Genomic DNA, 17,261 nt, shown 5'->3' with positions numbered 1-17,261 from the left:
CCCACAGCTGTCTCTTTGCCCAGGTCTGCTACAGAACCATTTCACCTCTTACGCTAAAGTTCTGAAAGAGATAAATATTCTGGCAGATTGTGAGCCCTCGCAGGCAGGGTCCTCTCTCCTTCTGTACCAGTCATGACTTGTATTGTTTAAGATAACTTTACTCGCTTTTATTATGTATACCCCTTTTCACATGTAAAGCGTCATGGAATAAATGGCGCTATAATTAATAATTAATTAATAATAAATAATAATTACATTAGACAATAGAGATAACCTTAACAATATCAGAGGTAGAGGTATCCATGAAGCAACAGGTCTGGAGGATCTCTATGCATCGCTTGTATCAGTGTTCAACTCCATTCTGGGTCAAACCTCGTCCCATAAAATAAAATTGGACAGAGCACGCCAGCCCAAGGGCTCTCACCCTCCACCATGAGACATGATCTGCTGCATCTACGATATCCAGTTAAAGGAGACCATAATGTTCAAAGCTCGTATGCTTTGCATGATTGAATTTTGCTTTTTATTGCTACAGTTTTTCCACGACCTTATAGAAAAATCAAAAGAGTGAAGAAGTTAGTTTTTACCTTTTTCTTGGGCAGTCAGGAAATATGACGTAATACTTATTGTTCCAATTACACCTACAGAGCTTCGGCTGCAGCTCTTTAGTTTCTGAATGACATGCGGCCCCTTCCCCCATAACGTTTGTGTAGTGTACACCTGAAGCTGCACATCACTGCAGCGCCCAACCACCCCTCCCTTCTTTCTCCCAGGTGGAATGTCCACTCACCCCCTCCCACCAGCTACAAATGCTGATGTAACATGTGAACATGGTATGCTGGCAGTGCAAAGAGCAGTTTACGACACTAACTGGTTAAAAGTAGAGTTGAGCGACTTTGGTCGGATCGGGTTTCATGAAACAAAATTTGTTTCAGATGAAACTGGTCCGACTAGGGCAAAAAAAAGTCGGAGTTTCGTCCGAAACCCGACCCCAATGCAAGTCAATGGGGAATAAAATTCGGCATTCAGTGGATGAATGTCATCCGCTCAATGCCGACTTTTATTTCCCATTGACTTGCATTGGGGTAGGGTTTCCGACAAAACTCCGACTTTTTTTGCCCTAGTCGGACCAGTTTCATCTGAAACAAATTTTGTTTCATGAAACCCAATCCGACCAAAGTCGCTCAACTCTAGTTAAAAGCAGTTCCTTAAGCACATGTTTTCTTTGTTCCTTCAAACTTGAATATAATAACACAGATTGGGCATAGAGGCACCAAACATATATATTTGGAATCTACATCCTTTAAGCTATTCATCACAGTTCTTTTGGGCTTCCATGCTCACCAGAAACTGAGAAACGGGTTTATGCTTCCCAATAACACTAACTTATGCGATGTTTGGTGTCAAATGAAGGCTAATTTCGTAATAAGAAAAATGATAGTCCTGCCGTCACTCTACGAGCCTCACAGCCAGAGTTATGGAACTTTTAAGTTTTCTAGTACTTTTCAAAAGGGTAGTATACTCCCTAGCTCCACCCACAAAAGTGAGGTCACTGAAGAGAAAGAGAAAAAGGCTATGATGCCCAATTAGGAAGGCGTCATTTGCCCGGGGTGCCAGCTAGGGAGCTGTGCTGATAGACCATTTTCCCTTGGGGAAGGCGCCCCTCCCCTACTCCACATGGCGTTCCATTGACTGAAATACGTAAGTTCATCTTTTAATCAATTTTTATTTTGCAATTGCCTGTATATACTGTAACTTGTCATGTTTGTAACATCTTTTTTATATTTGTAAACACTGCCTATATTTTCTGGAGTAAATCTATAAAATTTACTAGTTTCATTTTCCTTGATCTATAAGCGTATTGCCACGTCCTCCATGCTAAAACTACTCTACCGTGTGGGTTGGCTCCTGACCCGATATTGATTTTATTGTAGAACGAGGAGCTGGTGGCAGAAAAGTGTGTTCTGGGGTATTTGGAAGATTCTGGCAGTGACGGAACACAGGTTTTACATATGTATTTCCTGCCTGAGACTGGGGATATACATACTGCCCTCACTGCAGAGGGCCCAATAGCCAGTACACAGCAAGGCAGTCTTTCTGGCAACTACATATCCTAGATGTAATTTCCTGACTGACCTGAGGGTAAGGCAGCACCAGAGAGCTGCAAGTTCCTAAACCGGAGCTGGGATATAATAAATCCCTGACGAACTGAGGGCAACTACACCCCCCCACGTTTCATGACACAATGGTGGCAGATCAGTGGGATATTAGAGCATTAGTGATCTGGTTTGACAATCATTCCTCTCACTAAAAACTTGCGTGATTGTTGCAAGGACCTTGCCCAAAATTTTTGGAGAACGACCTCAGAGTTTATTAGTTCTGAGACAATATGGTGTGTATAGCAGTTACCCCCTCCCCTCCTCTTGGTTTTTCTGTCCTGTCTTTTATTTGGCAATTATGGCTACACTGAGAGAGGCCTGGTACAAGCAGCAGAAAAAGGACACACTTGCTGGAATATGTATGACCAGAGGTATTGACCCTCCTGGCAAAAACAAAAACCAAATGGTAGCGGAACTGGTGTGACTTGAAGCAGAGTCAGTCCGTCCCCAGAGCCCAGAGGATGCAGGAGGCAGCCCAAGAGCAAATGGTGCTGCTGCGGAGGTCCAACCTCTAAATGCCGGCCCTACTTGTAACCAGGGTAGGGTGGACCACTATCTGCAGATGGCTCTGCAAGAATGCTCTGCAGACGATCAGGAGAGACATCTGCAGCTAATCCAGCAATACCAAGAGAGAGCTGAATGGAAGGCCGAAGCCTAGCGAGAGGCCCAGAGGGAGCAGGAAGAGAAACAGCACCAGCTGAAATTAGCCCGAATCCAGGGACAGAGGTCCCCCCAGCCCAGCAGTGAGTCTAGAAACGCTCAGTTCATTAAACCACAGCCAGAGCACTTTTCTGTGATGGAAAAGGATGGGGACTTGGACATTTTTCTGCGGGGATTTGAGAAAGCCTGCAGACAGTAACAGCTGCCTGGAGACCAATGGGCCCGATATCTAACCACAAGGCTCAAAGGAAAAACCCTGGAGGCATTTGCTTCTCTCCTGCCAGACCAAGATGGAGACTATGAGACCATTAAGCAAGTCCTAATAAAGAAGTACCAGCTAACTCCTGAGGCTTATTGTAAAAAGTTCCGGAACCTCCAACGTAGCCCACATGACACTTACAGCGATGTGGTGCATGGACTCAGAACCCACTTTGATCAGTGGATCCAATAGCGTAGCTACCGGGAGGGCAGAGGGGGCGTTGGCCCCGGGCCCCGCGCTCTGAGGGGGCCCACAGAGCTACGCTCCTGTAACTGTATCGGCGTGCACAGTGCGCCCATACTGTTACATTCTGCGGCAGAGCAGGGAGAATCGATCTCCCTACTCTGACGCCCAGCCACTATGGGCCCCTGAAAAGGCGGTGGGGGGCCCCGATGCCAGCAGTGGGCCCCCCACATCAAAGCCAGCAATGTCGTCCTGGGCTATTCTGTGCACACAGGACCTGTGATGAGGTCACAGGAGGGGCGGAGTCAGGGGTCACATGATCAGGGGCTTCAGTGGCTGCAGGACTCTGCTGTGCTGGTTGTCATGATGCTGGATGAGGTGAAGTAAGTTTCTGTGAGGGGTCAGGAGGGATGTAGCTGAGTTGTGTGTGTATGAGGTGTACATAGCGGATCCGTGTGTGTAGAAGGTGTACGGAGCAGAGATATGCATGTATGAGGTGTACAGAGGAGCGGACCCGCGTGTGTATGGGGTGAGCAGAGCCGTTGTGTACGGAGCGGAGCCGTGTGTGTACGGGGTGTATGGAGCAGAGCCGCGTGTGTGCGGGGTGTACAGAGCGAAGCCGTGTGTTCAAGGTGTACGGAGTGGAGCCGTATGTGTACGAGGTGTATGGAGTGGAGCCACATGTGTACAGCATGTATGGAGCAGAGCCGCGTGTGTACAGGGTGTACGGAGCAGAGCCGCATGTGTACAAGGTGTACGGAGCGGAGCCGCGTGTGTACAGCGTGTACATAGCAGAGGCGCGTGTGTACACGGTGTACGGAGCAGAGTTGCGTGTGTACAAAGTGTACGGAACAGAGCAGCGTGTGTACAAGGTGTACGGAGCAGAGCCGTGTGTGTATAGGGGGTATCAGGTGCATTAATAGGGACACATATGGCAGCAGCGGCTCAGCATTGGTGTATCAGGTGCAGTAATAGGGACACATACGGCAGCAGCGGCTCAGCATTGGGGTATCAGGTGCAGTAATAGGGACACATACGGCAGCAGCGGATCAGCATTGGGGTATCAGGTGCAGCAATAGGGACACATATGGCAGCAGCAGCTCAGCATTGGGGTATCAGGTGCAGCAATAGAGGCACATACGGCAGCAGCGGCTCAGTATTGGGGTATCAGGTGCAATAATAAGGACACATACGGCAGCAGCGGCTCAGTATTAGGGTATCAGGTGCAGTAATAAGGACATATACGGCAGCAGCAGCTCCGCATTGGGTATCAGGTGTAGTAATAGGGACACATACGGCAGCAGCGGCTCAGCATTGGGGTATCAGGTGCAGTAATAAGGACATATACGGCAGCAGCGGCTCAGTATTGGGGTATCAGGTGCAGTAATAGGGACACATACGGCAGCAGCGGCTCAGCATTGGGGTATCAGGTGTAGTAATAGGGACACATACGGCAGCAGCGGCTCAGCATTGGGGTATCAGGTGCAGTAATAGGGACACATACGGCAGCAGCGGCTCAGTATTAGGGTATCAGCGGGATGAAGGGTTTGTGCAGGTTGGAGATAGATGGTGATGGGGCTGGAATATGAGAAGTGAAATGCGCCATTGTTGTATTCGCTGTAGCAGAGTCGTGGCTGGAGGAGTTGTCATGTCAGTCTGGGCCAGATGGAAAAGATGTGAAAAGTGAACGATTCCATCAGAAAGAATGTCAGCGGTAAGACACCAACTATAACTGTGCAGTAATCACTTATATGTTTTGTAGGACTGGTATTTACCACTGACTATATGGTGGTAATATCAATATTGGTCTTTATATAGGGATTATTTTCAGTAACAGCGCAGTCATCTCCTACATCCACTATTAGGGTGTGTCACCGAGTTGTAATCAAAGTTACCTGGTTAGGGGCCCACTCAGAAGTTTCGCCCCCCCCCCTGAACCAAAACCCTAGCTACGCCTCTGAGTGGATCCAAGGACTGTCAGCGACCACCTTTGAGCAGCTGAGGGAACTGATGATAAAAGACCTACATCTTTGCTCAGCTGAGCTGCAACAGTTCGTGATGGACCGGGAGCTAAAAGACGTAGATAAAGCAGCGCAGATCACTGACACCTACGAGGCCAACCGTAAACCGAAAGTGCGGAAGCCAGTCACCGCCAGCTGGAAAGGGGGTAAGCCATCAACCAACCCCAGTGCCCCGTCAGCTGACTCACCGGAGGCTCTGTCCCCTTTGCCAACGCAAGGCCTACATCAGACCCTCGCAAGTGTTATTCCTGCAATCGGACTGGACATCTCAGCGCCGGAGAAGCTGAAGAACCCCTCAGCCAATGGCTAAGGGCCTAATGCAGCATTTTTTTTTGTGGGTGGGGTGGTTTCGAGGGTCTGTGAAAAGCTGCAGCTTGTCACTGAGGGGAGCCGTGTCACTACAGGCCTCAAGGACACCGGGGTTGAAAGAACCCTCATCCGACCCGATCTGGTGGCCCCTGAATAGATTATTCCACGGAAAACCCTGACTGTCACCGGGATTGGGGGCGTCCACTGTCTCTTGCCAATGGTCTGGGTTTTTATAGATTGGGGTGCCAGGAGCGGGGTGAAGGAAGTGGGGTGGTCCGAAAACTAGCCCACCAGCGTTTTGTTGGGGACAGATTTGGGGAGAATGTTCATGTGTTATGTCCCTGACACTCCTCTCCGATCTGACATTGAGGGTAATTCTAATGCTATAATGATGTGAATATGCATGCTTTACCTGACAGTGATTTACCTAACAATGCTTTACCTGACAGTGATTTACCTCATAATGATTTATCTGATAATGCTTATGTATCTGAAGGTGCAGGAGTACTCAGCCACGTCACGTTGCGGGTGTGAGATGGCTGAGGAACAGCTAACAGGAGCAAGTGACAGTGCTAAGGGAAATGGGGAGAGGCACGGGAACCATGAGGAAGGTGATGCCGTGCAACTGACCAGTGCCACAGAGGAAGGTAACCTCCCCATATATAGCACTGCTACTGAGGTATTGGGGGTGGATGGGGAGGTAGTACCCATAGCAGTGCCGGCTGATGGGTCTGTGGAAATCCCCGGGGAGACAGTCTACGTAGTCGCTGTCACCTACAGTCAGAGTGCCCAGGATGCAGATAACTCTCTGCCTTCTGGACCCTCCTCAGTAAGAGGGATGACTGAACCAGATACGGACCCAGAGCAGGTCCCAGATGGTTCCCGTGAGGAAGGGAGCATGATGTCACTTCTGGCTGCCTCCAGCCAGGAGTTCCAGGCTGCTCTGGATGTAGATGCTAGCCTGGAGACCTTGAGACACCTCGCCGTAACGCCCACCTCCGTGACTGATATGGAGAGGGTGTACTGGGAACAAGGGAAGTTGTATTGGGAGTCAGCTTCTGGTAAATCCAAAAGGAGTGGTTGAGGGAAAGACAGCTGGTCATCCTGTACCAATTTAGGGGTGAGTTGTTGCGGATTGCCCATGAAATCCCACTCGCTGGACACTTGAGGATCAGCAAAACTATGGCTTGGCTGTCTCAACTTTTCTATTGGCCCAAGATGGGACAGATGTAACCAACTACTGCCGCTCCTGTATCACGTGTCAAAGAGTGGGGAAGTCAGGGCCTGTTCCCAAGGCTCCCCTGATCTCTTTGCCAGTGATAGAGGACCAGTGAAAATTGTGGGACCACTGGCTGTACCTAGCAACTCTGGAAGCACTACATCCTTACTGTGGTAGACTATGCTACCCAGTACCTGGAGGCAGTGGCTCTGTCCTTAACTAGGGCAGATATGGTGACAGATGCCCTGTTGGCCATCTTTTCACAAGTAGGATTTCCCAGGGAGATGCTTACTGACCAGGGGACTCAATTTGTATCTTGCCTAATGGAGGCTCCCTGTGAGAAAATGCAGGTGAAGCGTCTGGTATCAAGTGGTATCTTTCATCGTTTTTAAGAAATCTCAAGATGGAAGAGGCCAGGAGCCATTTGGTGAGCTGCATTTCTTGCTACATGTTCACAGATTTACCAGTGGAAAAGCCAAACTTCACATGCCACAAATGCAAGCTTGTGTCCCTGTTGGAAGAAAAGTTGCAAAATCTCGAAGAGAGGTTAGCTACGTTGAAGATCATTAAGGAAGGTGAAGAGTTCTTGGACAGAGCAGAATTATCTCTTCATGTTACAGAAAGAGAAGAAATTCGAACTGCACCTGAAGAAACAGAGGAATGGAGACATGTGACCCAGAGAAGCAGGAGGATCAGGAGGCAGTCAGCACCCATACTGCTCAGAAACCAGTACCAGGCTCTCACGCAGGAAAACGATGAAGAATTACTTCAGGATAAGACTTTGCCAACAAACAGCAACCTTGTACGCCTTTAGAGTCCTCCTGGATGGAGAAAGAAAAATGTTGTGAAGAAGAAACGGAGAATGGTGGTCATGGGGGATTCCCTGTTGAGAGGAACAGAGGCCGCTATCTGCAGACCGGATATAACTTCAAGAGAAATGTGCTGTCTTCCAGGTGCAAAAATTAAAGATGTGTCTGACAGGATATCAGGACTCTTCAGACCTACAGATGACTACCCATTCCTGCTACTACATGTGGGGACAAATGACACCGCAAGAAACGACCTGGAAACCATCTGCAGAGACTTTGAAGACTTAGGCAAGAAAGTGAAAGAACTGGGAGCGCAGGTGGCCTTCTCTTCCATCCTCCCAGTGGATGGCCATGGAACAAGGAGGTGGAATAAGATTCTGCAGGTGAACAACTGGCTACGTCGATGGTGCCGTCAGCAACGATTTGGATTTCTGGATCACGGAGTGAACTACTTATACGATGGACTACTTGCTAGAGATGGGGTGCACCTTACGAAGACTGGAAAGCATGTATTTGGAAGTCGCCTTGCTACACTTGTAAGGAGAGCTTTAAACTAGAACAACATGGGAAGGGAAGCAAAAGACCAGAAAAAGCCATACACCTGACAAATCCTATTGAGAACTCTGCTATTAGAAGTGGAAAGGAAGAACAAAGACGAAAGAATCTAATTAATAAAAATATTGGAGAAAGAGAAACCAATCACAAACTAAAATGTTTCTATACTAATGCACAAAGCATGGGCAACAAACAAGGAGAATTGGAACTACTAACACAGGAAAAGAAATATGATGTCATTGGAATCACTGAAACTTGGTGGGACAATACACATGATTGGAATACAAGACTAGAAGGATACAACTTATTTGCAAGAAACAGACTTGATAAACGAGGAGGGGGTGTCGCATTGTATGTTAGAAACGCGTATATCTGCACAGAGATTGAAGCTTCAGAGACTGGGAGTTCTGTGGAAACTGTTTGGGTAAGAATACAAGGGCAGAACAATGGAAAGGACACCATTGTAGGCATTTACTACAGGCCGCCTGTGCAAGCTGAAGATATGGATGAACTCTTTATGCATCAAATCGCCAAGTTCTCCAAAAAATATGACATAGTTGTCATGGGAGATTTCAACTATCCAGACATTTGTTGGGACTCTCTCTCAGGCAAAACTAACAGGTCAAGGAAATTCTTATCCTCTCTTGCTGACAACTTTATCTTCCAAAAGGTAAGGGAGAAAACAAGGGGAACTGCTACCTTGGATCTAATCCTTATAAACAGGGAGGAAATGGTTGAGGAGGTAAAAGTGGCTGGGACCCTAGGAGGTAGCGACCATGCTATTTTAGAATTTTGGATAATTAGAGGCGGAAGATCTGTGAAGACTCAGACGTCAAGGTTAGATTTCAGAAAGGCAGATTTTAAGGGATTCAGAAAGAGAATTGGAGGGATCCAATGGCTGGATATCCTTAAAGACAAAAATGTCCAGGAAGGATGGGAAATCTTGAAAAATGAAATTCTCAAAGCACAGTTGTTAACAATTCCGAAAAGAGGGAAGAATAGGAAGCATTTAAGGAAACCAGGATGGATGAACACAGAACTTAAGCACATGCTAAAAAGGAAGAAAAAAATGTTTATAAAATGGAAAGAGGGAGGCATATCTAAAGAAGAATATAATGCTGTCTGCAGAACCTGCAGGGCACAAATCAGATTAGCTAAAGCTGAAAATGAATTGAGGCTTGCAAGAGATGTCAAAAGCAATAATAAAGGATTTTGGGGATATGTCAAAAGTAAAAGAAAAGTCAAAGATGCTATAGGATTTTTACAGGATGAAAATGATGAAATGGTAAGACAGGATGTTGAGAAGGCTGAACTTTTAAATTCCTATTTTGCATCTGTTTTCTCTCAGAAAGGAAATGTAACATCAACTGTTATTCACTGTCCTATTAAGGGAATAGAAGAATCCAGGATATCTATAAACAGAAAGATAGTGAGGAAACACTTAGCTAACCTAAATGAATTCAAGTCTCCAGGTCCAGATGAATTACACCCCAGAGTACTGAAGGAGATAGCAGAAGAAATTTTTGAACCCCTCTCCATAATCTTTGAAAATTCTTGGATAACAGGAGAAGTGCCAGAAGACTGGAGAAGAGCAAATGTTGTTCCTATCTTCAAAAAGGGGAAGAAGGTGGACCCAGGCAACTATAGGCCGGTGAGTCTGACTTCTATACCAGGAAAGATCTTTGAACAAATTATTAAACAACATGTATGTCAATACCTAGATAAGAATGAAGTGACTAAACAGAGTCAGCATGGGTTTGTAACTAATAAGTCATGTCAGACAAACTTAATTTCCTTCTATGACGGTATCACTGATTGGGTGGATCAAGGAAATGCTGTAGATATAGTATATCTTGACTTCAGCAAAGCATTTGACAAAGTCTCTCATACAATCCTTATTGAAAAAATGACTAAGTATGGAATGGACAAGGCAACTGTTAGGTGGATTCATAACTGGCTTAGTGATCGGACCCAAAGAGTGGTCGTAAATGGCTGCACATCCAGTTGGAAGAATGTCTCAAGTGGGGTACCACAGGGCTCTGTCCTGGGCCCTGTATTGTTCAACATCTTTATCAACGATTTAGATGAAGGAATTGAGGGTAAACTGATTAAATTTGCTGATGACACAAAGCTAGGAGGGATAGCTAATACTAGAGAAGAGAGAGAAAGTATTCAAAAAGATTTAAATAAACTGGAGAAGTGGGCAGCAACTAACAGAATGGTTTTTAACAGGGAGAAATGCAAAGTACTACATCTGGGCAATAAAAACGAAAAAAGCATATATAGAATGGGAGGAATAGGGCTAAGTGACAGCACATGTGAAAAAGACTTGGGTATACTAATAGATCACAGACTGAATATGAGTCAACAGTGTGATGCAGCAGCAAAAAAGGCAAATGCAATTCTAGGATGTATTAACAGAAGCATACAGTCTAGATCACGTGAAGTCATTATTTCCCTCTACTCCTCTTTGGTCAGACCTCATCTGGAATATTGTGTCCAGTTTTGGGCACCACATTTAAAAAAAGACATCAACAAACTGGAGCAAGTTCAGAAAAGAGCGACCAGAATGGTGACCGGTCTGCAAACCCTGTCTTATGAGGAAAGGTTGCAGGAATTGGGAATGTTTAGTTTGCAAAAGAGAAGACTGAGAGGAGACTTAATAGCTGTCTACAAATATCTAAAGGGCTGTCACATTGTAGAAGGATCAACTTTATTCTCATTTGCACAAGGAAAGACTAGAAGCAATGGGATGAAACTGAATGGGAGGAGACACAGATTAGATATTAGAAAAAACTTTTTGACAGTTAGAGTGATCAGTGAGTGGAACAAGCTGCCACGAGAAGTGGTGAGTTCTCCTTCAATGGAAGTCTTCAAACAGAGGCTGGACAGACATCTGACTGGGATGATTTAGCGAATCCTGCTTTGAGCAGGGGGTTGGACCAGATGGCCCAGGAGGTCCCTTCCAACTCTACGGTTCTATGATTCTAAGTGCGTATCACCCCCAAACCAATGGTTTGTGTGAGCGCTCCAACGGTACCCTCAAACAGATGCTAAGAATGCTGGTTGAGACCCAAGGACGCGACTGGGAGCGGTATCTCCCACACCTACTATTCGCTTACTGAGAGGTTTTGCAGACCTCGACGGGCTTTTCCCCCTTCAAGCACCTGTACGGCAGGCGAGTATGGGTACCCCTTTGGTTGGTAAGGGAATCCTGGGAAGAAGAGCCGAACCCTTCAGAATTGTCCATTGTGGAGTATGTCATGCGCTTCCGTGGTAAGATGCAGACCTTGACGTAGTTGGTGCATGACACTATGGCGCAGGATCAGGCTGACCAGAAGCACTGGTACGACCAGAAGACGCGGGAGAGGACCTACCAGGTGGGTCAGAAGGTGTGGGTGCTGGTCCCCGTACTGAAGAATAAGCTTCAAGCAGCCTGGGAAGGCCCGTACTGAAGAATAAACTTCAAGCGGCCTGGGAAGGCCCGTACGTCGTACACGAACAGCTTGCTCTTGACCATGCTCAGGGTAGGCGCAAGGCCTTCCACATCAATATGAAGAAGGCTCATCAAGAACATGGAGCCTGCGTCCTACCAGTCTGCAACCTGTCCGAGGACAGGGAGGAAGACCCCGTCCTGGATATGCTGGCTCAAGATTAGGCCAGTGGGTCCATACAGGATGTGGAGGTAAGCGCCTTGCTATCCGCACCCCAGCAGTCACAGCTGCGAGCCACGATGGAAACCTTCTGGGCTGTGTTTACCAACCGACCTGGAAGGACTGATGTAGCGGTCTACGAAGTGGACATCGGGAATCATGCCACGCTATGGCGGACAATCTATCGGATCTCTGATCAGGAGATCGATGAGATGTTGCAGCTGGGGGTGATTCAACAGTCCAAGAGCGCATGGGCCTCACCTGTAGTCCAGGTGCCAAAGAAGGATCAGACCACCCAGCTCTGTGTGGACTGCAGGGGGCTCAACACCATCACAGCCTCGGATGCGCACCCAATGCCGCGCATCGAGGATCTGCTTGAGTGGTTAGCTGGCGCGCACTATCTATCCATTATGGGTCTGAGTCGGGGATATTAGCAGATTCCCCTGTGCTCCGAGGCACAGGAGAAGTCCGCCTTTATCACCTTCTTTGGACTATATGAGTCCACGGTCATGCCTTTTGGCATGAAGAATGCCCCTGCCATAGTCCAGCGGATGGTCAACCACCTACTTCATAGACTGGAGAGGTGCACGGTGGCGTACCTGGATGACATTGCCATCTTCAGTTCCACCTGGGAGGAGCACCTTCAGCATCTCTAGGAGGTTCTCGGGTGCATCTACCAAGCAGGCTTGACCATCAAGTCGGGAAAGAGCCAGATGGGCATGAGGGAGGTCCACTACCTCGGGCACCGAGTAGGCGGGGGTTCTAAGAGGCCAGAGCCTGGGAAACTGCACGCTATCGTGTCCTGGCCCACCCGCAGGACCAAGAAGCAGGTGATGTCTTTCCTGGGCACTGCAGGGTACTATAGGCGATTTGTACAAGACTATAGCAGCCTTGCTATAGACGGACCTCACCAGGAAAAAGCTACCGCAAACAGTCAACTGGACATACGACTGTGAGGTGGCTTTTAGGGCTTTGAAAACAGCCCTGAGCAGCTCTCCGGTGCTAAAGGCAGTCGGCAGCAATCGGCGGTTCTTGGTACAGACCGACGCCAGCGAGTTTAGACTCAGTGCTGTGCTTAGCCAAGTCAACTCGGGGAACCAAGAGCACCCTGTGTTGTACCTGAACCAGAAGCTTCTGCCGAGTGAAATGGCCTATTCCACCACAGAGAAGGAGTGCCTGGTCATGGCTTGGGCCCTGCAACATTTTCAGCCCTACCTGTACGAACGTACCTTCACCATGGTGACCAACCACAACCCACTGAGCTGGCTGCACACCGTGTCTGGTACCAACAGAACGTTGCTACGCTGGAGCCTTGCCCTCCTGCAGCACGACTTTACAGTTAAACACAAGAATGGCAGTGAGCATGACAATGCAGATGGATTGTCCCTGCTGAGGTGCGCATGGAGGAGTACGGAGAGGTCTGTAGTGCAGTCCAAAAGGGGAGGTGTCAGGAAATATGATGTAATTCTTATTGTTCCAATTACACCTACAGAGCTTCGGCTGCAGCTCCTTGGTTTCTGAAGGACATGTGGCCCCTTCCCCCATTACGTTTGTATAGTGTACACCTGAAGTTGCACATCGCTGCAGCACCCAACCACCCCTCCCTTCTTTCTCCCTGGTGGAATGGTATGCTGGCAGCACAAAGAGCAGTTTACGACCCTAACTGGTTAAAAGCAGTTCCTTAAGCACATGTTTTCTTTGTTCCTTCAAACTTGAATATAATAACGCAGATTGTGCATAGAGGTGGGGAACATATATATTTGGAATCTACAACCTTCAAGCTATTCACCACAGCGCTTTTGGGCTTCCATGCTCACTAGAAACTGAGAAACGGGTATATGTTTCCCAATAACACTTAGTTATGCGATGTTTGGTGTCAAATGAAGGCTAATTTCGTAATGAGAAAAATGATAATCCTGCCGTCACTCTACGAGCCTCACAGCCAGCGTTATGGAACTTTTAAGTTTTCTAGTACTTTTCAAAAGGAGAGTGCACGCCCTAGCTCCAGCCACAAAAGTGAGGTCACTGAAGAGAACGTAAAAGGCTATGATGCTCAATTAGGAAGTCGTCAATTGCCCGGGGTGCCAGCTAAGGAGCTGTGCTAATAGACCATTTTCCCTTGGGGAAGGTGCCATGTCCTCCGTGCTAAAACTACACTACCGTGTAGGTTGGCTCCTGACCCGATATTGATTTTATTGTAGAATGAGGAGCTGGTGGCAGCAAAGTGTGTTCTGGGGTATTTAGGAGATTCTGGCAGTGACGGAAACAGAGGGTTTACATGTGAATTTACTGCCTCAGACTGGGGATATACATACCGCCCTCACTGCAGAGTGCCCAATAGCCAGTACAGAGCAAGGCAGCCTTTATGGCGACTACTTATCCTACGGGTAATTCCCTGACTGACCTGAAGGTAAGGGGGGTGCCAGAGAGCTGCAAGTTCCTAAACCGGAGCTGGAATATGGGATATAATAAATCCCTGACGAACTGGGGGCAACTACACTACACCGGTTCATGACACATACATGTAAAATTACGATCTCTTCAACTCCCATACCCCACCTCCATACACACAGTCATTTATCGCACTAAACACATCTCTCAAACAGTCATGATCAGACAAAGGTACAACATTTATTTCAAAATTCATACACAACATATTTTTGGAAGATAACATTTTTTCTATTCTGGATACAATACCACCCCTATTAGCATGGTATGTCGGCGGTGGTGGGATGCCAAATTCAACAACAGGATCTAGAGTGGAGAAATCAGAAATAAGATTGGTTAACTTTTTAGCAGTTATGTCACAATTCTCTGTGATGCAATTAAAGTCCCCAACTAAAACTGTAGGAATTTTGCCCAGAAGAAAAAAAATTTCCAACAGTCACCCGCTCCTTTTTTTGTCCTTCCCTGATGTACAGTACATTAATAATTCTAACCTGCCGCCCCCTATAGCTAACACATACAATTATACATCTACCCATCTCTACCACCATGTTGCTATCTAAACGAATCTCCCTGTTACCCATTAATATCCCTACGCCATCATTTATATTAAAACAAGAGCCGGACCACACATGCTGTCCATAAGGCCAGTCCTTATCGCTTGGAAAGTCCACAATCCCACATTCCTGAAGACAGAAGATATCAGCATTCATCTGTTTAATATAATCTAGGTTGGTTGCCCTCCTGGATTTGGATCTAATTTGCCTTCCATTCAGGGACGCAATGCCCCAACCAGCTTGGAGAGCCACAACATGATGGTATCATATACATGACGGCAAACAGGGCACTTCCTCTTCAACGGTTTTTGTCTTCCATCTGGAACTGCAACTCCTCAAATCTGTTTATATTTGCGGGAATGCCTAAAAAAGTATTGGTTTCAGGAGCGAAGACATTCTTAAGGTAATTACGTTCACCGGTGTCTGCCCTATCTGTTCTGGGATTCTTATAGGAAGTTCCGGGCTCCTCATCTTCAGAGGACCTATCCAAAGTGAAGTCACCTTGGCCTCCGAAAATGGAGGACATACCAAGAGAACCGTCCAACTCCACTGCCCCGCAGACATCAGTTTGATGAGGGAGTTGACACTCAACTTAAGTTCCAAACTCGCCGCCTCTGGGCTGGGAGATTCCGTTTGGGGCAGGACCTCCTCATGTGTATCCATGATTTCAGGAGGCTCAAGTTCCTCATTAAGATCCGGGAATGTAATATGTGGAATGTCAATAATAGCAGCAGGAGGCGCAGGCGCTCCACCTGAGACTTCAGCATAAGACCTAGGACTGGTCCTGGCCTTACAGTCCCGGTTCTTATGATTCTCCTTACCGCAAGCATTGCACTCAACAGGATTTGTGCATTCTTTTGCCATATGGCTAGAACCATTGCCAGAAATTCTTACACCTCCTGGAGTACATCAGTGCATCCGGCAAAAACAAAAAAACACTATTCTTCATAATTGAAAAATTAAGAGGGGAGTAATCAATGCCTCCTGGGCTTTAGGGATGCATCCCAAATCTCGCAAAAAAAAAAAATGTACTTCCTGGTCCAGAGCCCTAATCCTTTCAGGACCCTGTGGAAGTACTGAACATAAATGCAATGTCTTCCAGGGAAACAAAAGGGTTGTGCATAAAAACTACAACTCTAACATCCCCCTTAGAGTAAAGCACAGTAAAGGTAATACCTTTCAGCAAAGGATTTGCAACTCCATTTTTCAGGGCAGTAAACAAATTCTGGCAAACAGCCATAGAAGATTACACCAGCACATACCTGTCTTCCCTCCTGAAGTCCTGCAGGCATATTACTACAGACTTCCGAATCTTCAGGATGTCATAAAACACCATGTTGATCAAATATCCCAGAGAAAAATGCATCTTCTTCAGTGATGAGCGAGTATACTCGTTGCTCAGGTTTTCCCTAGCATGCTCGTGTGTCCTCCGAGTATTTTGTTGTGCTCGGAGATTTAGTTTTTGTCGACGCAGCTGCATTATTTGCGGCTGCTAGACAACCTGAATACATGTGGGAATTCCCTAACAAACAGGCAATCCCACATGTATTCAGGCTGTTCAGCAGCCGCAAATCATGCAGCTAGATTGACAAAAACTAAATCTTAGAGCACGCCAAAATACTCGGAGGACACCCGAACATGCTCAGGAAAACCGAGCAACGAGTATACTCGCTCATCACTAATTCTTTTTATCTTCAGCTTTCTCAATCCTGAATCCATTTTTGACCTGGGTATCGCCAGTCCCACATAATTGAAGCTTGACTCACATCATCCACAGCTTCCAGGATCTCCCTCCCGATTGCTCCTGGCTGTCCCCCAAAAGTAGAGATCGGCGTAAGCCAGTGGCGATGTTGTAATACCAAGAGACCGCACTCAAGGTGTTTGAGTCTTTGCACCTCGACAGTGTAAAGTGTGAGCTCTGATTTGGGAAAATGAGAGACTTAAGACTGGGATCTGTAGTGTAATGTTTCTCCTTGAGAAGAGTGACAAGTCAGGCCTTGAATGTCAGAGTGAGGAGACTTATTCACCAACCATGCTCCTCTGGGAAATTGAATATGCAAATTGCCTCTTCAGAGAGCAAGAAGACTAGAACTCTAGTGCCACCTATTGGAACTAACTATCCTAAAAGCCAATATTAACCCTTTAATGAACCTTGCCATTGTAGTACCAGCAGGTGCGCAGGATGCAGTGTCGAGTCACGAGACAACTACGGTGCCTTTTTAAGAATACGTTTATGGGACTTGAGGGGACTTTCCTCAGTCACAGCCTGATCACTGAAACAGGGGTAACACAGGTTGCCCATGCAGGGGCTCTAAACAAGCAAACACAATAACGCAGCACACGACTACTCCCGGCAACGGCCGGTCACTATAGGGCCGCGGTTTGACCGACTACGGGTCCTTAAGTCTAGAGTCTACTTAGCCGTCCAGATG

This window comes from Dendrobates tinctorius, unplaced genomic scaffold, assembly GCF_039654945.1.
Source record: "Dendrobates tinctorius isolate UK_male_01 unplaced genomic scaffold, ASM3965494v1 ptg000128l, whole genome shotgun sequence".
NCBI lineage: Eukaryota > Metazoa > Chordata > Amphibia > Anura > Dendrobatidae > Dendrobates > Dendrobates tinctorius.
The sequence above is the reverse complement of the archived record's forward strand: the minus strand, read 5'-3'. Positions refer to the sequence as shown.